This window comes from Colobus angolensis, unplaced genomic scaffold (assembly GCF_000951035.1).
Source record: "Colobus angolensis palliatus isolate OR3802 unplaced genomic scaffold, Cang.pa_1.0 Scaffold48, whole genome shotgun sequence".
Classification (NCBI taxonomy): domain Eukaryota; kingdom Metazoa; phylum Chordata; class Mammalia; order Primates; family Cercopithecidae; genus Colobus; species Colobus angolensis.
Genome location: NW_012118265.1, coordinates 7,564,267 through 7,590,520, shown reverse-complemented (window position 1 = coordinate 7,590,520; position 26,254 = coordinate 7,564,267).

The window sequence follows — 26,254 nt, the reverse complement described above, 5'->3', positions numbered from 1 at the left end:
TTGTTGGATTGGATGATGGTTTCTTAAATACTCTTCTTTCTCAATCCAGGCATTTGAGCATCATGGTGATAGGTCAAGATGTACCACAGAGAAATGATAATGGACCACAGCAAAAAGAGAACCGTGTTCTGATACCAAAATGGTTGTGGCTATTTGATTATCTATGCTCAATGCTTTAAAACACTGTTTCTAGTTAGAAGCTTAGGTAGATACTCTCTCATCTACTGATTCAACATGGCTGAATTTACAGTTACAGTGGATATTTGCAAAGTTATAGATTGCAGCAATTGATAGCCCAATCTCTGGAGTGAAATAGAATTGGATATGAATCCTAACCCTATTTTAGTTTTGTGATCTTAGGTAAGCTGCTACTTAGCTGCAGCTTCAGTTTTTTCATATATACATCTCAGCTTTTTTTTTTTTTCACATATAACATGGCAATAATTAATATCTACCTGATAAGACTGTGGTGAATAATAACAGCTATGTAAATCTTTCAGTCTTAGTGTGAACTCAGTAAATGTTGGCCATTATTATTAGAATTAGTAGCAGTAGTAAGGTACGCTTTGTTTATTTGAAGATGAGAGTCACGGAAACATAGATTCAGAGAATAGTAGAGTTGGGAATGATCATAGAGACGTTGTAGTCTAGCACCTTTATTTTTCAGGAGAGGAAATTGGAGGCCAAAGAGAGCAAATAACACACAGAGTGAAACAGCCAGTTAGGAAAAGGCAGGTATCATGTTTCTACGGTTTGCTTTGCAGGCCAGTGTTTGCCTGTTACTAACAGCTGTGGGAAATATGCCTTTAGAGCTATGATGATAACCCTCTGCACAAGGCCTTTTGTTTATCACTATGAAGGTTAGAACCTTTGTCCAATTTGCAGTATTTTCAGTAAACAATAGAAAGTGGTCAGACATAATTTTGAGTCTTGGAGCTCAGATCCTGCAGTTCGTTGGGCACAGTTTCATCACTTGGCAATAACTGATATCTTTACAGTGTGAAGTAAATATTTAAGATTAATACGCCCTATGTGAATGCTAAGCTCCTCATCTGTTGACACATTCTATCTGTACTCAGCAACTACTCCCAGCAATTTCTCTTGCCAACAAAATACTAAATATTGTTGAAAGAACAAACAGCTGCAAATATTGAAAACCTATCTTTTTAAGAGCTTGGATGGAAGAACACAAAGTGATTTTACTGTGAAGTAAAACTGACCTTTAAGAAGTTGTTATTTCTAGTTGTAAATCAATAAAATTTTATTGAGCATTTGCTTTATAGAAAGCACTGTAGGTGATTTAAAGAAACAAGTTATTTTTGCTTTTGAGGTGCTGACAATGTAGAAGGAAAGATGAAGATAAGTAAAAGTTAAATTACAAAATGCAACCTAAACAACATTTGAGGATGAAAACCAAAGGACATTGATAGGCAGAGCCTGATGAATTGATATATGAGTAGTGCAGTCACCATTTGCTCAACATGCATTCCTCCTTTTTTTCAGTGACGGTACCCAATTCAGTTTTTGGAATTATTTTCCTCTTGCAGTCTTGGAGGGCTATAAATCAAAGCACTCTGCATTTTTTTAGCCAAAGTGAGATCTTGTGAACCAGATCATGCCTATTCCACTGTCTTCCAGAGTAATCAAAAATTGAAAATTATAATTGTAGCTGATGAAATTGTTAACCCCTTTAACTGACATATTTGCTGAGCTCTGCTGAGCTATCAATCACTACATTTATGGTCAATTCCTATGCCTTTAGCTCCTCAATATTCTTGAAATAAATTCCTTTTCTGCTTGAGTTAGTCATACTTGACATATGTGGTAGTGTCAGATAGAAGGGAAGGAGAGGCCACTTTTCAAGGTTGATGTCCAGGAAGAGAGGAGGTGACATATGAGTGGGACCTAGAAAGGGGAGGAGAGTAAGCAGAGTGACAGGATTCTCAGTTTGGTAACTTATTATTTCTAATTCTGGAACACTATTAGAACCAGTTCTATAGGTTGGAAGAAAGCTTATTCACAAATCCTGAGGGTTTAATGCCTTGCTAAATGCAAAACCAGGGCAGTAGAGTTGGAAAACGTTTTAGGTTCTTAGTTGGATTAACAAATATAAAATACTGTAAAGATATGGCTACAGATGCAACTACAACTAAGATAATATTTATTTCTACCCTGAAAATAGCTTGGGAGTCTCTTCTTAATGCGTTTAAAGTCTGTCTCTCTTTCTCTCTCCCTCTCTCACTCTGTTTTTCTATCTTAGCTTTATGATTATTCACCTTTAAGAGTAGAGAAATTCATCATTTTTTAAAAAAATCAAGATTCAGTAAATATAGTCTGTACTTTCTTCACTAAACAAGATAAGATATTTGGAAATCATATTCTCTCCATTTGATAGTGTTTGTTAATATTTGAAACCATATATGATTCTTGTAAAGAGCTCTCAGGCACTAGTGAATATGATTTTCTGAATTCACTTTACATGCAAAACAGTTGTATTATTTGATTAAATAATGTCAGTTAAATTTTGTCTGGCAATACACATATGCTTCCTAAGCCAGTAACAGAAAAATACCAATATTTTTTGCTAGAATTTGGTTTAATTAGCACTCTAAAAAACAATTTTACTGTTGGCACAATGGAAGTGTGAGGAAGAAATGGGAAAAAAGTGGAGAGATTAGCAAAGTCCATCTTCTTTTCTCTTCTAAATGTATTGTTTTCTTCTTATGAGCTAAGCTCTCTTTAAATTCCAGAAAAGGAAAATCTTTTTTCTTAACATGATTTTTAAGGGGGTGGGGGGAGTGCATTTGTGCTTCTGCTTGTGGAATTAAAACATTTCTTACACTGATTTTTATAGCAAACTGGTAATGCCTGCATTTGAATTTCTGGCAAGCCCCAGACATAACACTATACTTGTTTGGCATTTATTCCTCACTGGCTGGACGAATTTTTAAAACATGAGGGAAATCAAGTGAGAAGATTAAAATCAGATGGTTTTGCATAGACTACCAGTAATGAGGGGTAAAACTGGCATTCTTCCATCTGCTTATTTGATTATATATTTTAAACTTATTTTTAAGGCCAAACTAGAAGAGTTGGAAAGTATTGTTGAAGTCCAAAATGGAAAATATTTTTTATTCATTTTTATAATGAATTTTGAATCTTTAAAATGCCTGTGGCCAGACTATGCTGGGACATGATCAAGAAGGTTTTCTCCCCTCAAAGAGTTTATTCAAAAAATGTGTTTGTGGCAGAGGCTTCTCATTTAGTGCATCATGGGAGATCTTTGAGAGTTTTACCCTTATCTGTTTATGTTGCCATGGGAACATCCATGTTTATATATTTGGAGGGATACAGTACTGCTTTTCAGAGTAGTGCAACAGAAAGCACACGGGCCTCATAATTAAGAAATAGTGCATCTACTTCTGGCTTCAGCCTTTACTAGCTGTATGACTGTGGGTGAAATATTTAAGTTCTCAGCTTTGTTTTTTATGGCTGGGAGCCATGGCTCATACCTGTAACCTCAGGACTTTGGGAGGCCAAGGCAGAAGGATCCATTGAGCCCAGGAGTTTCAGACCACCATGGTGAGACCCCGTCTCTAAAAAAATTTTAAAAATTTTAAAAAAACTAAATAAATAAAAAATTAGCCAGGGTGTGGTTGTGCGTACCTGTAGTCCCAGGTACTCAACAGGCTGAGGTGGGAGGATTGCTTGAGTACTGGTGGTTGAGGCTGCAATAAGCTGTGATCACCCCACTGTACTCCCGTCTGTCTGGGTGACAGATAAAAAAAAAAATCCTCAGTTTTTTGTTTTTAAAAACAAAATTGAAGTAATTGCCCTCTTAAAGGTTTGTTATGAGCATTAGAAGTAATATATTAGGTAGAAATCCTGGGTGCATCAGAAGGCATTTAGTAAATAATAGTAATTCTTATTATTGGTGTGATCATGACAAGATGTCTACAGATGTAAATATTCCCTGCCTGAGTCCATGCTTATTTCTTTCTCAGAGAGCTTTCTGTCTCTGTCAGCTCAGTCCCTGGATTCATTCATGATGTGAAATTAGAAAAAATTCAAGAGAAGGAGCTGACCTGAGAAGTGAAAGAAAAAGAAGGGCTGAAACAGAGTGTCCACCATTTCATTTCAAGAGCTGAGGACGCTGGGGTAACAGGCCACTGCACAGGTGGGTATCAGAGTTTGGCGGTCAGTTACAGTAGAGGCATCATCTGATAGAACTTTCTGCAGTCATGGACTTGTTCTATGTCTGAGTCATCCAATAACGTAGCCACCGGCTGCACATGGCTATTGAGCACTTGTCCATGGCTTATGTGACTGGAGTATTTCAAATTTCATTTCATTTTAATTATTAGTGCTTAATAGTTTAATAGCTACATATAGCTAATGTCTACTTTATCAGACAACAAAACTCTAGAGAATCAAGAGGATATGAGAGACAGAGGGAAGACAGGAGAGAAGAGGAGGCAAGTGTCATGGATTGTGAATTAGGTTTTTCTTATTTCTTGAGAGATAAAACTTAAATGATCAAAATTTATCTGAAATAAGTTTCAATAGCATATATATATGCACACGTGTATGTGTGTATATATACACATTGAGTCTATATGTGTATATATACACATTGAATGTGTGTATATATACACAATTGAGTTATATGTATAATATATGAGTCATATATGACTCATATATATATATATTATATATATAATCCAAAAAATGTGTTTGTGGCAGAGGCTTCTCATTTAGTGCATCTACGAGAGATCTTTGAGAGTTTTACCTTTATCTATTTATGTTGCCATGAGAACATCCATGTTTATATCTTTGGAGGGATACAGTACTGCTTTTCAGAGTACATTTATACACATACACACACACACACACACACACACACACACACATATGACTCACAGCTGATGACAAGATAGATGGAGCCCTGATTAATATTATTATCACATGAGTAATAATCAAAATGTTCTTTCATTAACATGATGATAATTGATTATTTTCACAAGCATAAAACTCATAAGGGAAAGAGATTATTTAAATAAATTCTTTTAATTTTAAACTATACCTATAGGCATACTTTTCACCTTGAACTCAACGTGATATATAAATATTAAGTTTAAATATTTGATTTGGAAAATTAGAACTAAATTAGAAGGAATTCTCTATAGGTTTACCAGAATTTGTTTTCTCAGCAGCAACTACAAACAAAGATCTATTTTCTCTCTAGTAGTCCAAAGAATGGGTCTTGAAACTTCAAGAAACTCACCCAAAAATACTTTAAAAATTGTGTATATGTATTTTTTTTTCCGGGAGGAACTTAACGTTCATTCGAGGTTTTATACTGGATATTTATCTTGTTTTCACCTTTCTCTGCCTGGTGCCTGGCAGCCCTTCCATGTGAGCCTTGTTCACTTCCCACTGCGGAAGGTGAAAATGCCAGACAAATGCTTTTGTATCCTCCCTTGAAGCTGTGGTGTGAACACTTGCCCCTCACTTTACCAGTGTTCCTGAACTGTATTTGGGAACTAGAGACCCAAACGTGGGGTATGCACGAAACTCTCTGATGGTGGTGGCAGTCACAGGAAGAGTGAATCCTGAGCCACAAGGACACTGCTAGTCCTGCAGTCCTGTCCCAGTGCCTGATGATGGTAATTCAAGAAGCAGAGCCTTAGCACGGATACTCAGAGATGGCAGCAGGTGTGTTCTCGCTGAAACTGATTCTGAAGAAAGATTTTGGGCAGAGTTCCTGCATGCCTGACCACAAAGCTGATTCCTTACCATGCCCAACAATTCTGTGAACTGTCCAGTATACCTTCAATGAATCAGTTCTGCTTAAATTGAGCAGAACTGGCTTTTGTTGTTTGCAACTAAAAGACATTGACTGATGCAGATACTCAAAGTTGTCTGAGACCCCCACATACTTAAAAACTGTATAATAAATCCTCATTTATTGTGACTACATGACCATCACAAGTGGTATGATTAAGAACTGAAACAAAAAATCTAGAGCTGAAGATGAGTATATATTTGTACTAGTCATAGAAGCATACGCTTCAAGTGACAGCTAGTTTTGCTCAAGAATATAAACTGCACTGACATGTAAACAGAAATGGGATCTTAGAAAAGATCCTTAGTTTGGGAAGAAAAAATATCAAGATCCCACATCATCTCCACTACAGTGAACAACTTAGTAATGCAGGAACTCCCTAATCTGTCTAAAGGCTCATGGATCCTGAGCAAAATGCCAGAAGTCGTGACACTGTTCTTGTACTCAGACATGTGAATCCAGTGACACTTAGTATCCTTCATCTTTCATTCTCTCTCTCCCAATTTGATATCAATAATGTTTACAGGCCGGGCGCGGTGGCTCAAGCCTGTAATCCCAGCACTTTGGGAGGCCGAGACGGGCGGATCGCCAGGTTAGGAGATTGAGACCATTCTGGCTAACACGGTGAAACCCTGTCTCTACTAAAAAATACAAAAAACTAGCCGGGCGAGGTGGCGGGCGCTTGTAGTCCCAGCTACTTGGGAGGCTGAGGCAGGAGAATGGCGTAAACCTGGGAGGCGGAGCTTGCAGTGAGCTGAGATCCGGCCACTGCACTCCAGCCTGGGCGACAGAGCGAGACTCCGTCTCAAAAAAAAAAATAATAATAATAATGTTTACAGCCAATACTATGACACCCTGTCTAAACATTCAAAGTACTCAAACACATAATTAACCTCAGTCTACAATTTGACTATGCCTCTAGATTTGTAGAAACTAGGGCAAATATATAGTCAGAAAATTCAGTCTTGGAAATTGATATGCAGTAAGTGAATTATGAAAGTACAACATTTCCCTGAATATTTTAATGAGTATTTCAGCTAAAAAGTAGATTAGGCTAGAAATATAATGATGCTGGACAGTATCATCTTGGGGCTAGAAGTCTGAGATAGAATAGTCTTCTTCTTCACAAGCAGAATAATCATATTTTATTAAAGAAACTGTATATTATATTCCATCACTTGCTTTGTATTTACACAGCATTAGCATCACTGAATAGTAGACGTGGATCAAGGAAGGAAAAATGAGCATTCCTTTCTTTTGCCATAATGAAAGTTCTAAATTGCCACATACTTTGTATTTAATTATAAATTCAGAAGTGTGTGTTATATTTATAAATGAACTATTCTGCACACATATCCTCAAACACATTATAGATTAAAGTCTTCAATATTCCCATTCTTTCTCATTCTGGGAAAGAAAAATACCATAAAACTGAGAAAATGAATTTCTTTATACTTTATAAAGGAAATTTTTGAACATGTGAAAAAATGGCATGAATAGGGAAGTGTACTCTTGTACCTGTTCCACAGCTTTAATCATTGGCAACACTCAGCTACCTTTGTTTCATTTCTTTTCCGTGCCCCTGCCACTTCGTTACACCTTTCCTTATTTTTGCCTGGAGTAATTTGAAACAAATGCAAAATGTTATGTTATTCTACCTCTGAATACTTTTGAATGCGTTTCCAAAAAAGTAAGGACATTTTCTAATATATTCCCAATGGTAATATCATACTTAAAAAATTAATGTATACTTCCCTGATGTTATTTAATATGCGCTCCATATTCAACTTTTGTTGATTTTCTTAAAACTGTCTTTTTACAGTTCATTTAAATCAAGATCTAAACAAGGTATTTTCCACATTGTTTATTGTTGTTATTTCTCGTCCTTTAAGTCTACCCTCCCCCTCCTCTCTTCCTGCTCACTTCCCCCCCCAGCACCCTACCTTGTTTTTTCAAGGCTTGGCATTTTGAAGGAATCAGGTCCATTTACCTGCATGAGGTCCCACCTAACTGGATTTCACTGTTGCTTCTTTGTGCAGTTTTACTTGTTTCTCTTATTGTGAAGACAATGCTAGCTCTAAAGTCAGGTTCCAACTTTTTTTTAGAAGAAAATACTTCATCAGTGGTGCTGTGTATTTCATATTGCACAACTTTTATGATGCTAAGATTAATTCATGTGTTCAGAAGATGAAAGTCTGATCCCTTCACTATAAAGTTTTCCTTCAGCATTTTTCCTCATAATTTTGGCATCTATTGATGACCATTGTCTGAATCAGATTTTTCACTTAGAAGTTGCAAAATGTTGATTTTCCAACTCTCTCATTCCTTTCACATTCGTCAGTTGAGATTCCTTTTTATTGAACTGCCTCTCATCCATGAATGCTACAAGGTTACTCTGCCAATTCATTTCCAAAAGGCAGAATGAAAGCTGAATCTTTTTTTTAGTAATTAACTTTTAGAGGAAAGAGTTGGGATCAGAAGTTGATGCCGTGGTGTATCACTGACCGCCCTTCAGGAGTGAAACACTCATTCCACAGCTGTGGGGAAGGTTAGAAGCTGCTGCTCAAAGCTGAACCCTCCACAGGAATGTCCTCTGCAGAAGGCAGCTGCCATTACCCAAGGTTATGCACCAGCCCCTGTCCTGCAGACAGCTGGATCCAATGACTGGTCACTGGGATGGGAGGGGGAAAAGTCCCGACCTTTTCTCAAATTGTGACAAATCTGAAAGGCCATCCCTGTGACCCCCTACACCTAATAATATATAATCAAGACAATACAAACTCAACTCTTTATTATGTTAAAAAGAGTTTTGGTAATTCCAACAAATGGTGTATTTGGAATTTCCTATAGCACTAATTATACACTGATATGTTTACTTACAATGCATTGCATTATTTTGTACTGATTGCTAATAGCAACTGGGTGAGCAAAATCATAATTAAATTGCAAGAAAATTAATATGCAATACATAATTGATAAAAAGAAACAGGAAAATCTTACAAAACAATGTACAATAATGCAGCTGCAAAAGAATCACTGTTTTCTCACATTATTAATTTTTTATATGCTCCAACAAGAACGTTGTTTACTATGTTATATTTGGTTCACAGTGCAGTCTTCTCTTTATAATCATATCATGTTCTATTAAATGGAATTCTCTATTGACTGAGGTTTCTACATCTTTAAAAATGTGAATTAATGTTAGGAAGGATGTGAATCTGAGTTGTCATAGGGTTAGCATTGTGCACAACACTATTTTAATTCCAAGAGCCCTCTGTTTCTTGTTACTTCCATGATATTTGGCAATAATAAGGGACAATTGTTTCCGAATGGTTCTATAAGTCCCCTACTCTTCACGCATTGGTGGGAACAGTGACAAAACAAGAAACAAGCAAAGTCGGTGGAACTCCTGCTTCATTCAGAGCAATTCCACTTATTATTTGTTTCTATACTAGCATTTTATGCACAATTTTATTTGCAAAAAATATTCCGCTGCTACCATAATTTTGAAAACCACTGATAAAGGGCATAGATGCTAATTAACTATTAACAAGATTTAATTAACAAAACATACCATCTTTGACTCAGAAAATAGTGGATATTCTAAAGATTTTCTATCTTTTTTTACCTTCTATTATGCAGAAATGTGGAAGTATCTCATATTATATAATTTCTGGATCCTTGCTGGATTTCACTTGAGCCTTACTAGAAAATTAGTAGTACATTTGTTCTGGCCAAAAAAATGGCTCAAAAATATAATGGAAATAAGCTTAACTCTGTTTTAAAAGAAAGCTAGTATTTTCATTAAAATATGCAAATGCAGTATGACTTTTAATACAATTAAAATACATAGCAATGAACTGATAGAATATACTGGATTAGAAAATGACAGCAAACTCTGTGCCCATTAATTTCCCTCATATATTCTGAAGGCATGTAGACAACATGATCTGTTTCCTCTTTAGCATCAAATGTCTCCTTGAGCCTTTTTCAGAGAAACTCCTCTTTTTTCATGTATTCTTCTTATCCAAAACCCTACAGCTGGATCTGGGTTAGTATAAATGAGAATCAGCACATGGAATTTACCTAACATGTTTTATTGGTGCATGTATTGCAGGTTTGCCCCATTAGATAGAATGAGCACTTTATATTCTACAACTGGGAGAGATGTTTTCTTTCCTGCTCTATGTGGTTAAGAAAGCCCATTGCCCCAGTTGGGCCTGCCATTAGGCATACCCACAAGGTGGGCCTGTCTCAGAAAGAAGGGAAAAGAAAGGCCAGCAGAGTAGAAAAATAAAAAGAGCTTGCATCCTTGTTAACATCACTAGGCTGCTGAATCAAGCCGTAGACTTCCCCTAATGTAACTTTTTTTTTTTTTTTTCCTAATTGCTTACCCTGGTTTTAATTGGGATTTCGGTTATTTTCAGCAGTCTCCCTGCTTTCCCTCTGTAAAAAACCCTCCAAATAAATAAAATGGGTATAAATACAGAAGGCAGTCCATTATGAACTTTTTTTCCATCTTAGCTTTTTCATTGGAATTATCTCAACTCTATTCTGTGTTTAAATCCAGCACTGGACTATCATATTTTCTGGGAATTCCAGGGAAGCCATGGTGCTGCAGTTTGTTGTTGACAGGAAGAAGCAGAAACTGACACAGGATACTGGAGGCCTGGTTCTGCCAGTTGACTCTGTCATCTTGCCTGCTATCCCTATATGTTTACTCCGCTTGAGTTTTCAGTCCTGACATCTGGTCGGTATGAAAAAAATTGGTCCTGTTAGTGAGCGTGCAACTTTTTTGCATGCCAGATTTTTTTCATGTTTTACTTTATTTTAATGACTCAGTGGTTTTAACATATGAATTGGGTTGTTTCAAGGATTATTAAAGACATTGCTGGCAAATTTAGATGCTACAATAGAAAATAAAGCAATAGGTAAGCCCATTTGCTGTAGATTAAGTATTATCAACAGTAGGCAAAACAATAAGGATCACTGAAGGGAAGAATAATAGAGTGTCCCTGTGGAGCTGAGAAAGGGTTTCTTTTCCAGACAATTTATTCTTATTTAGATTTAAATAGTTTAAATATGTGTGTATATGTGTAGAATTTTTCTTGAAGAAATCTATTAGGAAAATGTGTTGACATGAAATTATCCTAATTTCCTAGGCATATTGTTTATTACCGGTGAGAAATAGCACGATGTTGTGTACCATCTCATCTTTTTTACTTACTCTAAATCTATGTTTGCTTTTGACCACTCATGACTTCAAAGCCCCTCAGACGTTCATGATTCCAGGGCTTAGCTTTAGGCAACGTGTTTCCCCAGCTCAAGATACAGTCATTCAATTGTCTATAGGAGGTCACCACCAGAATTCTGCAGGTAACCCTCTCTTGTCACATCCAAAACTGAATCTATTGTCTTCTCAGAAGCCAGCTCTTTCTTTTCTTCTCCAAGCAGGCATTTATGAATGTCTAGTGTGTTCAGGGCTTTGTCTTAAAAGCTCCAACCCTCAAAGGGTACAGGGTAGTGAGGAGACAGATAAAGCAATAACTATAGTGTTGGGGCTAGTACAGTGCTAGTTATAGGAGGCCAATGTGTGATCTTGGACATTTTGCGTGAACTCTCTGTAGTTTAGTTTCTTTAACTGTAAAATGAAGATAATAAAATCCCCTTAGAGAGTTAATGTGAGTATTAATTCAATCACTATATGTGAAGAGCACAGAACACACTACACATTCAATGATTATTAGCAACCATCATCATTATTATTAGTTACATTATATAGGAAGTGAAAATTAAGCTTTAAACATCACATTTAATGGTGAAATATTAGAGCCATGCTATCCTCACTAAGGAAATTAGATGAGAAAAGTTGAAACATAAAAATTGGAAGGAAAGACACAAATGTCAATCTGGGGATTATTTGACTATATACATATAAAACCCAAATAGTCAAGTAATAAAAATAATAGAAGCAGTAGGTAAAAACTCCATAAAATAGCTGATTACAGTATTAATATGCAAAAATCACTAGTTGTACAACATATAAAAACCACAAAAGATAATGGGAGGATTACATTTATAATAACAACAAAAATATAAAATATTTATAAATAAACCTTGCAAAAATTAGAAAATTTACATTAAAAAACTTTAAATTGCTTCTGAGAGTCCAAGGCAATTTGATCAAATGTAATGATTTATGCTTTGCTCTTGGGGAAAAAGACCTTATTATACAAATTCTAATACTACATAAATTAATCTGTATGTGTAATGTGAACCCAAAGTTTACATGGAAAATAAACATTGAATAATAGTCAGGAAAGTTCAGAAAAGGATACATAACAAAGCAGCATTAGTTATTTCAGATACTTAGATGTTTTCACTTAATAAATATTTGATAGTGTTTACTATATGCCAGAGACAGTTATAAGTGCTTGGCATATTACATATTATGTAATATTCCTTGTAATCTACTAAGAAGCTGTTATTATTATTCTCATGTTACAGATAAGGAAGCTGAGGTACAGATAGGTCAAGTAACTTGCTCAAGATCTCACAGCTTGTAAGTGGGAGAACCAGGCTTCAAATTCAGGCAACCTGGCTCCAGAGTTTGTGCTCTTAACCAGTACACTATGAGACAATAAGTAAAACAATTTGTTATGAGCCCAAGAACAAACAGAGATAGAAACATAAGAGTCTAGAAAGAGATATAGATATACATGAAAATTTAATATGTAATGAAGTAATGAAAAATGATGGATTATTCAGTAAATTGTGTTAGATAATGGTGAAAAATAAAGGTACTTCTTTTTTTTTCCATCAAATTTCATGTGGATCAAAATTTAAGTATAAAAATACATTAATACCACATAGTACTATAAAAATATAAAGGAATTTTTAAAAATAATCTTTTAGTGGGTAAGACTTTCTATTAGAAAAATTCAGAAGCCATAAAATCAATCATTTTCATTTGGTACAAGTTATATTCTGAATTTCTAATTTCTCCTTATAAAAGTCTAAAAAAGGTCAAAGAGAAATTTGAGAATCTTTTTTCATTTGTGGTGTGAGTGATGTGCATGTAATGCATATATAAGCCATTTATTAATATAAAACCAAAAGAACCCATGGTTACTGGAGTAAATTTCTGGAAATATTCTATTACTTTTTTAGTGATTCTCCCCCTGCCTTCTTACTCATATGAATTAGGAAAAAACATTTATTTACTTGTGTGGTGGGTTGAGGGAGGAAATCAAAACATCTTTTGTATCTGAGTTTACATAGAGCAATGGATAAGATATTAAGTCAATGATTCTGGTTAGATATAGAAATTAATATTTTGCCTAACTCTGAATTTCATCTTCTTCATGGATCTTGATGATCAGAAAGGGTGTTTTTAAGAAAACTTCAAATTTATACCAACATGGCTCGGAAAAGCTCTGTTTATAATAACTTCAGAAAATTTAAAATATTAAGTAAATATAATTAAAATACTAATATTAATTTAAAATATTACAGAAAAAGATAGAAAATGAAACACAAAAAGTTACTTATAATCCTATCCCTATAATGTAATCATCACTATAATTTTGGTATATTTCTTTCAACTCTATTTTTTTTCCTATGCATCCAATCTCCTGCAAAGTAAATATCAGAAAATATGTAAAACTGTAATAGCAAGAAATAAGATGATTTATTTTACAAATTTAACAGCCCAAATGTGTTTTCCTAGGCATGTGGTTTTTTTGAGGATTCTTTGTTAATGTTCTTTGTTCTTTTTATTGGAAATCCATGATTTTCTCATTGATTTTTATGGGCTCAGTGAAAAATAAGATGCTAGTTTTTTCATATTTAAGGTATATATATTGGATAGTTTTAACCTATTGGACTTTAAACAATATCTGTAGTCAAATTAGCAAACCTTATCTTTTGTATGTTTGCTTTTTTGCATTTTAACATTTTAAAGTATGGAAAAGTATGCAAATACAAAATTAGAGCCATTTTCAACTTGAAATCTAGAGAGGTAAACATGCATTCTTAATTTATCAAAGTCATTTATCTTTACCCACATATTTACTCCCTTTTGGTCTTTATTCTTTACTGTCTTTTAGTTTTCATTTGGAATCATTTGTTTTCTATTTAATGTTTTAGCATTTACTTTAGTGTAGTTCTTCTGGTAACAAATTTTCTGTTTTTGTTTCTCTAAAAATATTTCAATTCGAATTCATTCTTGATACTTTTGCTAAGCATATAATTTTAATTTTGCAGTTACTTTCTTTCTGCATATTAAGATATCATCTCACTGTCTTTCAGCTTTCATAGTTTCACATAAGAAGATGGCTATCTAATTGTTCCTTTGAAGGTACTGTATCAGTTGCAATTGCTATGTAGGAAATCATCATAAACTTATTACCTCAAAACAACACATATTTATAATCTCACATTTTCTATGAGTTGAAGTCAAACAAGAGTTACTTGGAGCTTCTGCTCAGGATCTCACAAGGCTGCAATCAAGGTGTTAGCTGGGGCTATGATCTAATCGAGTCTCAGGTGTCTCTTCCGAGGTCATTCAGGTTTTTGCAGAATTCAGTTCCTTGCAGTTGTAGGACTGAGGTTCCTGTTTTCTTGTTGGCTTTTCACTGTGGATTATTCTCAGCTCCTAGAGGCCACCAGGTTCTAGTCATATGGCCATCTCACAACTTGGCAGCTTACTTCTTCAAATCCAGCAGGAAAATCTGTCTTTAGCCTGCTACCAGTGAGTCTTCTGTAATGTAATCACAGGAGTAGCTATCTAATCAAAGCTAAACTAATCAAGGGAGAACTACCCCATCATATTCACAGTTCTCATTCGAGAGGAGGAGGAAGAATTCTGCCTACCATAGCTACTTTTAAGATTTCTTCCTTGTCTTTTGTTATCATTGGTTTTATTATGATGCATCTAGGTGTGAATTTATATTTTATTTATCCAATTTTGAATTTGATTGGTTTTTATTCTGTGAATGGATTTCATTAGTTTTGAAAAATTCTTAGGCATTATCTCTAAACACAGTTTCTTTTTTTCTTTTTCTTTTTAGTTTACATGTAGTCATGATACATATTTATGGGATACGGAATGATATTTGGATATATGTATGTAATGTATAATGATTCAATCAGGATAATTAACACATTTGTCACCTCAAGCATTAATCATTTCTTTGCACTATGAGCACTCAAAATCCTGTCTTCTCAATGCTTTTCAAAAATTTCCAATAAATTATAGTTAATCATATTTACCCTAAGTGCTACAGAACACTATAATTCAATCTCTCCTATCTAGCTGTAATTCCAAATATAATTTCTGACCCCCCCTTTTTTTTTTTTGCTTTCCTTTGGAAACTCTAGTTACTATATGTAACATGTTTTTACTATGTCCTCTATGTCTCAGGCAATTTTCTATATTTTCCATTCTTTACTCCTTTCTAAATATTTTCTTCTGACCTCTCTTCCTATTCACTAATATTGTCTTCATCCAAGTCTAATCTACTACTGAAATCAGGCATGAGTTCTTAATATCCATTACAGTTTTTGATTACAGGGCTCCCATTTTATTATTTTTCACATTGACTATACAATATTTTAATAATCAATTCTTGCCACAATTTGTTTTATGCTGTTATAAGTACAGTTATTGTATTAGCCCATTTTCACACTAGTATGAAGAACTGCCCAAGACTAGATAATTTATGAAGAAAAGAGGTTTTATTGACTCACAGTTCCATATGGCTGGGGAGGCCTCAGAAAACTTACAGGCGTGGCAGAAGAGGAAGCAGGCACATCTTACATGGCGGCAGGCAAGAGAGAAAGTGCAGGAAGGAGGAACTGTCAAACACTTCTAAAACCATCAGATCTCATGAGAAATCTCTCATTATCATGAGAACAACATGAGGGAACCACCCCCATGATCCAATCACCTCCCACTAGGTCCCTCCCTCAACCCGTAGGGATTACAGGGTTATAATTCATGGGGATTACAGAGTTTATAATTCGAGATGAGATTTGGGTGTATGGGGGACACACAGTCAAAATGTTTCAGTTATTTTAAAGTCGGTGACAGATAATTCTAATACATGAAACCCCTGTGGGTACATATATTTTATCTGTTATTTTTACTATTTCTCATTCATATTGCCTTTTCTATACATGTACCTAATTATTTTTGATGGTACACTTAACATGGTATTTTAAAATTTGTAAAAATTTAAAGGTCTAGGATAATATTATCTTCATACAGAGAGAAACATATTTGATGTTTTTAGCTTCAGTTCAATGAAAATTAAAGATTTTTAGAATTCAGTTTTGAGGAACAAGATTTGCTGAGCTATCTGAATGATGCAAAGCTGGTCTGTAGTTCATCTTTACTTGTTTATTTGTGGTTCATTATTACCATTAGGGTATGTCCTTTCAGGATTCCTACCTAAAGGGTAGTGTTTTATAAGGATCAACATCCTTTGCTATTGTACCTCAACATTTGCTTCCTAATGTTATAGGACTGTTAAAGATGCCACTCAGTCTTTCAGCTGCCAGTGTCATTTGAGCCCAAAAATGACAGGCTTAACTCTCTGAATTTCATATTCTTCCAGGATCTTAAGCAGGATCTTAACTTTGTATGTGTGTGACTGTCTTTGTAGGTGTTTCCGTGTAAGTGAAATAAAAAGCTCTGTTATCTCTATACAAATCCAATTTCAAACACACTAATCTTATTATATAAAGATTGACATATAAAATATCATTCTGTGTTTTAAGATAGACATAGAGTAGGTAGATATTCTTCGTCCAGCAGTGTATGTGTGTGTGTGTATGTGCACGCACATGTGCCTGTATATTTAGGTAGGGCTGGTGCGCATGGTGGGGGGGAGTCTGTTGGGAGATGTGCTGATGTGCTGATGGAATACAGCTCAGGAGGGATAGATAGCTGGAGACAGAAAATATTTTTCCTGTTTCTTTGTGATTGAGCAATTCATGACTAGAGTTATTGCCAAGCATTCTGAAATTTTCTGAAGTGACTGAATTTAACATTTGGGGTATTTTTTTTTTATCTCTGCTCACCTGACCTTTGATTTAGATGTTGTTCAGAGTAGAATAGGTCATACTTGGATTTCTATCCAGCTTTATGCTTTCTGTTGAGTGATTTCAGGAAAATTATGTAACTTCCCTGTGCCTCAGTCTTCTCATTGGTAAAATATCAATAATGATAGCACTCATTTCATAGAACTTTGAAAAGAGTGAATGAGGTAAAGTATGTTAGGTGCTAAGTAGAATGCCTGGCACTCATTAAGGTAAACAATTATTGTAATTATTAAATCTTAAATATTGAAACTGGAAGGGACCTTTAAAATGCATTGGACTAAACCCTTAATTTTGTAGAGTGTAAAATTTAATTACTGAGATATAAAGTACTATTTTTAAAGTCATGCAACAAACCAGAGTAGAGCTCAAACTTGGGGTTTTCATGACTCCTGGGACTGAATATTTTGTCTACTGAAAAAAAGTCAGATAAATAAATGAACAAGAGAGTATTGTAAATAAACATTGTGGATAATATTCAAGATACATTCTAGATATAATTGTGATTATACAATGTAGAGAATGAATCAAGTTTTCTAGAGATTCTGAAAATATTTTGGATTGTCATAACTATGAATGGTTTAAATAAGGCTTTGGAACACATATGACAATTACAGGCGTACTTCGTTTTATTGCACTTCACTTTATTGTGCTTTGCAAATATTGAATTTTTTAAAAATAGAAGGTTTGTGGCAACACTGCATTGAGCAAGTCTGTTGGTGCCATTTTTCCAAGAGCAGGTGCTCACTTCACATCAATCTGTTACATTTTGGTAAGTCTTGCAATATTTCAAATCTTGTTATTATATATGTTTTGCAGATCTGTAATCAGCAATTTCTGATGTTACCATTATGACTGTCCTGGGGTGTCACAAATTGTGCCCATATAAGACAGAAAACTCAATAAGTAAATATGTACATTCTAATTGCTCCACCAGTTGGCCATTCTCTCATCTCTCTCCCTTTCTTCAGGCCTCCCTATTCCCTGGGACACAACAATATTGAAATTAGGCCAATTAATAACCCTACAATGGCCTCTAAGTCTTAAAGTGAAAGGAAGAGTGGCACATCTCCTACTTTCAGTCAAAAGTTAGAAATGATTGAAATTAGTGAGGAAGGCATGTGGAAAGCCAAGGTAGGCTGAAAGCTAAGCCTCTTGAGCCAAACAGTTATGAATACAAAGGAAAAGTTCTCACAGAAAATTAAAAGTGCCACTTCAGTGAACACACAAATGATAAGAAAGTGAAATAGTTTTATTGCTGATACAGAGAAAATTTTAGTGGTCTGGGTAAAAGGTCAAACAAGTCACAACATTAGGCCAAAGCCTAATCCAGAGCAAGTGTTATGCCCAGACCGTTTATTCCCCGAAGAAGACCACCAGAGTCCAGAGTCAAAGCCAAGCGGCAAGGATCTTTAATGCAAGTTTGAACTTGGTCCCTCCGTTTCACAACATACAAGAGGGCCCCGAACAATGCGCACGCTCGCTTTTTATAGCCCGATGAAAATAGGACTTGTAAGGTTACAGAGGAACAGGGAACAAGGGAATTCTTTAGGTTACAGCATTACAATTGGTTAACATATTAAGTTTATACATTTAGCAGTTATCTATTGGTTCCCATGCTTTTAGTAAAACTACAAATGGCGGCGCCCTTATCGGGGATTTCCCAGGATTTCCCAAGCTGAGATATATGGAGGAATGTATTTGCACTGGGCCGTGTTTGTACTGGGCTCAGGAAATTGAGAGATACATGGTGTCAAGCTAAGATATATGGAGGAATGTATTTGCACTGGGCCGTGTTTGTACTGGGCTCAGGAAATTGAGAGATAGATGGTGTCAAGCTAAGATATATGGAGGAATGTATTTGCACTGGGCCGTGTTTGTACTGGGCCCAGGAAATTGAGAGATATATGGTGTCTGTACTGGGCCCAGGACTGAGGAATGTGCCTGATTTCTTTCACAAGACCCTACCTCTGTGCAGTTCTTTAAAGGCTGAGAGAAGTGAGGAAGCTACAGAAGACAATTTAAAATTGGCAGAGTTGAGTTCATGGAGTTTAAGGAAAGAGGCCATCTTCATAATATGAAAATGCAAGGTGAAGCAGTGAGTGCTGATGGAGAAGCTGAAGCAACTTATCTGGAGATCTAGCTAAGATAATTAACAAAGGTGGCTACACTAAACAACAGACTTTCAATATAGACAAAACAGCCTTCTATTGGAAGAAGATGCCATCTAGGACTTTCATAGCTAGAGAGGAGAAGTCATCACCTGACTTCGAAATTTTAAAGGGCAAGTTGACTCTGTTGTCAGGGGCCAGTGGAGCTGGCAACTTCAAATTGAAGCCAATATTCACTGATCATTCTGAAAATCCTAAGTTCCTTAGGAATTATGCTATATTTACTCTGCTTGTTCTCTATAAATAGAACAACCCAGTTTGAGTGACAGCAAGTCTTTTTACAGACTGTTTACTAAACATTTTAAGCCCACTACTGAGACCTAATGATCAGAAAACAAGATTATTTCCAAAATATTACTGCTCATTTATAATGAATTAGTCACTGAAGGACTCTGATGGACATGTGCAAGGACATTGATGTTACTTTTGCACCTGATAACACAACATTTATTCTGCAGCCCATGGATAAAGGAGTGATTTTGATTTTCAAGACTTATTATTTAAAAATCACATTTCACAAGGCTGTAACAGTCATAGATATTAATTCCTCTGATAGGTCTTGGCAATGTGAGTTGAAAACCTCCTGGAAAGGATTCACTATTTTAAATGCCATTAAGAACATTTGTGATTCATAGGAGGAAGTCAAAATATGAACATTAACAGGAGTTTGAAAGAAGTTGACTATCACTGTCATGGATAACTTTGGGGAGCTGAAGGCTTCAGTGGAGGAAGTAACTGCAGATATGGTGGACATAGCAAGAGAACTACAATTATAAGTGAAGTCCGAAGATGTGACTGAATTGCTGCAATCTCATGATAGAACTCGGATGAATGAGTGATGAGGAGTTGCTTCTTATAGATGCACAAATAAACTGGTTTCTTTTTTCTTTTCTTTCTGTCTTTTTTTTTTTTTTTTCTGGACAAGGTCTCACTATGTTGCCCAAACTAAAGTGTAGTGGCACAATCACATCTCACGCACTTGACCTCCTGGGATCAAGCAATCCTCTCACCTCAACCTCCTGAGTAGCTTGGACTATAGGCATGCACCATCATGCCCAGCAAATTGATTTTTTTTTGTTTTTGGAGAGAGAGTGTTTCCCTGTGTTGCCCAGGCTGGTCTCAAACTCCTGGGCTCAAGTGACCTTCTTGTTTCAGCCTCCCAAAGTGCTGGGATTACAGACATGAGCTACTGCAACTGGCCAGAAAGTGTTTTTTTAGGGGGGAATCTGTTCCTGGTGAAGATGCTGTGAACATTGTTGAAATAACAGCAAAAAATTTAGAATATTACATAAGCATGGTTGATTAAGCAGCAACAGGGTTGGAGAGGATAGACTCCAATTTTGAAGGAGGTTCTACTTATGGTAAAATGCTATTAAACAGCATCATAGGCTACAGAGAACTCTTTTCTGAAAGGAAGTGTTGACAGATACACCAAAGTTCATTGTTTTATTTTAAGAAATTGCCATAGCTATCCCATGCTTCAGCAACCACCACTCTGTCTGTCAACAGTCATCATAATTGAGGTAAGAACCATCATCAGCACAAAGATTATGACTCACTAAAGGCTCAAGATGATTGTTAGCATTTTTAGCAACAAAATATGTTTAAATTAGGGTATGTACAAATTTTAAGACCTAATGCTATTGCATACTTAATAGACTACAATGTAGTATATATATAATTTAAGTAAATCAAAAAATTTGTGTGACTTGCCTTATTATTATACTCTCTTTATTGTAGTAGTCTGGATCCAACCCACAATATCTTCGAGGTATGCCTGTACAGAATCTGTAGGATAAAAGGAAACAGGAGGGAATCTCACACATAGTAATTTAAATAAAGTACTGAAATTGTATGGTTGTTCATAATGCAACGCTACATATGTGTGAAGAAGTTGAGAATTATAGCCTTTATTTTACAAATGATTTTGCAAAGGAGACCCAAAAGAGAAGTAGGGAGTGGGTAGTTCACTTAAATGAGCATTAAATCAGACCTCTGTAAGTGATATACCTGTATTTCTCATTTCAAGATCTAGATCGTTGTGAGGACTATCACTGCTGACTTGTGGATCAGCCATGTCTGTTTTTACTGGTATCACTGGGACTCCTTGATACTGACTGCTCCCCGTGATTGCCATTGTGATCTCCTCTCACTTTCAGTCTTCTCTAGGCAGCTGATGGAGGGAACGGGTGAGCCTTGTGCCACTGGGGAGATGGGAGAGGTGATGGTTGAAAGAATTACAGAATGGCTCTGGGAATAGCCATGAATGTAGTCCTGAGCTTTTTCTCACTGGCTAAAGCAATGAAACAAGGAATCCTAACTTGGAGAAAAAAAGTCTTTTTCTTTTTAGGAAAGATAATAAGAGTGTGAGGAAAGGTTGGAGTGAGCAGTAAAATGAATGGGAAAGAGGGCAGTTTTTACCATTTGCATTTAGTATCTAACTTTAAGACCTTAGAGATGATTATTTTTTGGCATGAATCCATTATCATACAGGTATTACTCTTCAATAATGAGGTCATTTTAAAAATGTGCAGTAAAAAACTGGGCTAATGTAGGTCCAGGAAGAGGGCCTGTGTTGTGTCACTGGGTGGTTCAGCATATGAGGGCTTGTGTTATTGCTGTTTATGGCAGAGACACCCTAGGAGCAGGGCTGTAGACCCTGTGTCTGCCTCAGCTGTGTTATTTCTATCTCTTTCTCAGGGATCTATTAATCTCAATTACATAATAATTATCCCACATATCAGATATGGCTTACATTTCTTGATATAGTGTGGTGTGTTTTAATGATGAGCGTGGTGCTCAATGTTAAGATGGGCAGAAAAGTGGCAACATGCCTCATAAGTTCAGTGAGGTGGAAAGAGAAAACGATTTTGCTAAATTTTATGCATAATTTGTGAAAGTTATGATACGGTGGTTTGTTTTGTATCTAAAAATAAAGTCAAGATTGTTGGCTTCTTCCTCTCCTCCCAGTAGGAAGTGCATCCACTCCAGTTTCTCTATTCTATTCCTTCAACTTGCTTGTTTATTCATTGCTACATTTTTTCTTTGATTAACCAACATCTTTTAAAGATTTGCTATCAAGCTTGACATTGTGGTAGCTCTGAGGAGACGATGGGAGACAGCCATCAGTCCCATACTCACACAAATATAATCAACCATGATATGTGCTATATGGGGCTAGAAAGAGTATATTACAGAGACTCAACTCCATCAGGACCGTGTCAGAGAAGGCTTCTCTGAGAAAGTGATGTTTGGGCTGAGATCTGGGAGGTGACTAGAAGTTAATCAGAAAAAGTCAAACAACTAAACGGGGTGGAAGGAAGAGATTCAGAGTGACAGCAGTGTTTTGGTTGGGCAAATATTAGACTCTGCATTGCTTAATGGGAGAACCATGTTGCATACTACATGGTGCTCGTGATGACTCTGTGCCCTAGCACAGCAGAACATCTTGACCTGGCACCATCCTCTCACGCATGTATGTCATTTTCTATGGGCATTACAATAATTTTCCTCAAGTTTACCTAAGATATTTTAGGACTTTTCTGAAAATTTAATATACTCCTGCTATATCATCACTTTGTTTCCTGTCTCTCACCTCAACAGTAAAGCCTTTTCCTAACTAGTTATTACAAAGCAGAATACAATGTGGAGATTTAACCTATACAATATAGGATTTCTGGTATTTGGCAAGATCACATACCATTTACTGTATTGACACATGATGGGGCCTAGAATTAAACTCTCTTTAATCATTGACTCACCTGCACCAGAGATATACATATTGTGCCTCACTGGTGTAGAAAACTGAACATTGAAATTGTTCCCATCCTCTGAAAAAACTTTTTTTTTTTTTGTCAAGCAGCTCATAAAAACATGACCTAGAATTTCTTTCCCTGCTGTTTTTTCTCATTTTGTACATTTTAACAATTTCTAAGCTGGCTACGGACCTTGAACTAACAATTGGGAACACTTTTATAAGTCTTAGTTTTTTAAGAGCTCATGAACCATTATGTAGCTCAGCAAGAAAGTGTGTGGCTGAGAGGCACAATTACCTATCCATTGGAGTTCCATTTCCCTCCTCCCCACCTCCAGTTGAAGGTAAAAAGCCTCTTGAGGTCACCAAATAAAAGAATGTTCTGTCTCTTAAAAGAAGAGGTACACATGTTCTCAGCAAACCAAAATGTTCTGATGAAAGTACTTCTCAGGAAAAATGGCAGGAAAATGTTGAAACTGTGTTTCATATTCGGTTCAGGTTCTGCCAAGATAGATTCTTTTTCACAAGACTGGGGAGGTAAGCATGTTGGAGCTAGAAAAGACAGAACCCTGCTGGAACTATACTGGAAAACCTGCCGGGTAATGACGCTGTTTCCTTTTTATTTTTGTTTGAGCTGCAATAAAGCTGGTACTTTCAGAACACAAAAGCTAGATTCCTGCTGTGACTTCTCAAAGGGCTTCTCAAAATACTCATGCAACAGCTGACACATAAAAAATGTACATGAATGTCTGGATGGATTCCTGGACCTGTCTGGAGGTACATACCCAGTTTTCAGGTAGGTTCGATGTATGGCTGCTCTGAAGTCTGTTTTTCAAGAGTCATAATCTTCCCATGTAGCTTGAAGTTGTGGTCTATCCTGACTGACGTTCCTGAAGTCAGCATAACCTTAGAAAAATCTATTCCTGGCTTCTTGAAGATGCTTACTTGCATTTTCAGGATTGCTTCTGTATTCTGGAGTTAATCAAGGAAGATGGGCAGAGTCCTCAGAAGCTGTCATGAGTCCAGGGTTCTATTATGGTTCTACTACCAGGCTTATGTTTAATGTTGATCTTTTACTGGATGTCAGTTTCCTCATCTGTAAAATGAACAGATGAAAAAGGATGACAAGTATAAAGTGATTGCAGTAGGGCCAGCTAAAAAACCTGCCTCGTTAATGTCAGAGCCACCTGGGTACCAAGAAGTTTTTATTCAGGCCAAGCTTCTGTCAATTACAATAATATGAAGAAATTTTTGAATCAAACCTTTAAAGACACATCGTAAGGATTAGTTGAGAATGAATGACAACTATGTGCATGTTAGAATTCTGTTAATTAATATATACCCAGGGGTGTTCTGACATCTTGATGGCTTAGATAACCATTTTCATTTTCTCCTCTACAAATAATTAGCATAAAAGAAACCAGACTGCACTTTTTCCTGTCTTTCTCAAACATAAGTCATTTCTGAGTTTCTTACTTATGTTTTACAATTCTAATTTTTAGTTGTGAAAAACATTGTGAAGTCCTACATTTTTCTCAAAATTTATTCCAAATACTAAGTTTTGATATCAGAATTTCTAAGTAATATACTATGCAAAAAGCCAACTACCTACTTTGTTGTTTGGTCCCCAAAAGACTTTGTTTTCTGCTCAGTGCTGCCACTCTCCCTGCTGACAGCTAACATTCACTGAGCTATTGGGACAGACATTGGGCAGAGTGCTTACATGTGTCACTTCACTTAGTGATTACAACTCCATGATTTAGAATGATAATTTATCCTCATTTTACAGATATGCAAACTGAGACTCAGATGCCAAGTAACTTATCCAGAGTCTCATAGCTAGTGTGTGACTCATTTGAGAACCAAACAGCTGATTTATCTCCCTGAACTAGCCTGTGGACTTTTAAGCTTTCTGTCTTTCTTCCTGGGTGTCTACCTTCTTTGTGTTTTTCTGAGTGCTGTTGTGATAAGTAATGAGTTAAAACTACTTTTAGTAGGAAGCATCACTGAAAATAAATTCTCCTACTGGTAGTTCTGTGACAGTCATGACATTTCCTGTGCAACATCATGAACTGTTCTCCCTTGCTGAAACAACAGTTTAGGATGCTACAATTTAACCTTTCAACACTGATTAACGTGTAAGTAAAAAAGAAAAAATGACACTTTAATGAAAATCACTATAAAATTGCAGTCATTGTGTATAGTGCAGTAATTTTCAATCCAATTTCAGTAGTGGGTTCTATTCCCATTAAGGACTTTCCATACGTATACTTATTTCAGTAAGCACCAACCACTTTATAATTTCTGATGAGCCCCTGTATTAGAAAGAAGGTTGAGATTCTCTATTCTGTAATAAATCTCAGTATGTAGTACAGACCCTGATATAACACAAGAAAAGTCTGCTTATTCACTGGGCTCTGTGAACACAGTGCCAAAACTCTAGGTACTTTTAAAGAGTCTACATAAATGCTTGTGACCAAGAAAAGGAACTAATGGCTCCAAAAATATAAAAAAGAAATAGCAAAGTGAAATAAAAGCTTAAATAAGTGTCTACATACTGTAACATGTCAGTCTTACTAATCTTTTAAATTGTATTCATAAAAGCTTCATTACATATGAAAACAATTTGTAGGTTAGATTTTTTATTTGTATGTAAAACGATTCCTGAGAAATCATAGCACAGTGTAAATTAAATGGCTTAATTACAGTCTCTGAAATGATCTTGCTTATTTTTCCCCTTGCTTATTATCTTTCTCCCTCTATGAGTATACAAGCTCTGTGGGAGCAGAGACCTTATATTTCTTTTTCATTTTTGTATCTCCATTGTCTAGAGTGTGTCTAACATATTTATAATAGATAATCAATAAATATTTTTAAGTAAATGAAACAAACATACACACACACACGAACACTCACATATTGTGACCTACTACAAGGCATCCTATACTTAGGAGGCAGTATATGTCTGCTTAAAGGAGATGGAGAATGGATTGGCTTATGTGAGGGCAGGCAGACCCTGAAGAGAATAGGAACAAAGTGAAAGGGGAGTTTTAGCACCTCTTTCTCTCCCCTGTCCCCCTGCCCCCTGCTCCAGTCCGGATGCCATGTTAACTCCTCAGTGCCATACATTACAATGGAGCAGGAGGAAAACTGATTGATAGTGAAAAAGTTATTTTCTATGTGCACATAGTTACTAGCATGCCGCACCACTTGGGGTAATTCTTAAAATCTGGTGATTCCACGTAGATTGTATGTAATTAGGTCCACTCCCAGAGATGCATAAGCAACACGATTTCAGGGTGGAACAGGATGAGTGAGAGAACTGTGAAGCGCATGGTAACTGGAATGCTGCTTTTTAAAAGCAAAATAAAGAACAGTCAC